The sequence below is a fragment of the Galendromus occidentalis genome, unplaced genomic scaffold (genome assembly GCF_000255335.2).
Source record: "Galendromus occidentalis unplaced genomic scaffold, Mocc_1.1 scf7180000077530, whole genome shotgun sequence".
Taxonomy (NCBI): domain Eukaryota; kingdom Metazoa; phylum Arthropoda; class Arachnida; order Mesostigmata; family Phytoseiidae; genus Galendromus; species Galendromus occidentalis.
This window is the reverse complement of record NW_003805518.1, coordinates 21,460-22,465: the sequence shown is the minus strand read 5'-3', so window position 1 is coordinate 22,465 and position 1,006 is coordinate 21,460.

The window sequence follows — 1,006 nt, the reverse complement described above, 5'->3', positions numbered from 1 at the left end:
ACACCACATTGCCACAGGATTACACCGTGATCTCTGAGGACCACACCGTGATCTCTGGGGATCACATAGTGATCTCACAAGATCACACCACACAATGATCTCACAAGATCACATAATGATCTCACAGGATCACACAATGATCTCTGAGAGATCATTGTGTGCTCTCACGAGACCTTCCAGGATCACACCGTGATCTCACAGGTCTACAGCATCACGCCATGATCTCTGAGGACCGCACCGTGATCTCACGAGATCACACCGTGATCATTCAGTATCACACCGTGGTCTCACAGGTCTACAACAGGATCACGCCATGATCTCTGAGGACCGCACCGTGATCTCACAAGATCACACCGTGATCTTTCAGTATCACATCGTGATCTCACAGGTCTACAACAAGATCACGCCATGATCTCTCGGAGCGCGACCTCTCGGAACTCTACGGCTCATGCTTCACCTTCACATTGATGGACATGCATGCTTAGAGGACATACGCGTTACTCATTGAAGCTTACTTTTACGGTCCCCGATGCTCAACTATCTCAAGTTTTCACCACTTCACCACTTCACCACTTCACCACTTCACCATTGAATCAAGAATCAAGACTCAAGAAAGACGCAATCGCAAATCGCAAATCGCAAATCGCAAAATCGCAAAATCGCAATAGCGAATAGCGGAATAGCGGAATAGCGAGAGCGAGTAACGAAGCAATGAGAAATCTTAAGAACGGAACTCAAATTCTCGCGAGATTCCCCATGTGTGATCCTGAGATCACGGTGCGATCCTGTGAGATCACGGTGCGATCCTGTGAGATCACGGTGCGATCCTTTGAGATCACGGCGCTACCCTGTGAGATCACGGCGCTACCCTGTGAGATCACGGCGCTACCCTGTGAGATCACGGTGCGATCCTGTGAGATCATGGTGCGATCCTGTGAGATCAGTGGTGCGATCCTGTGAGATCACGGTGCGATCCTGTGAGATCAAGGTGCGATCCTGTGAGATC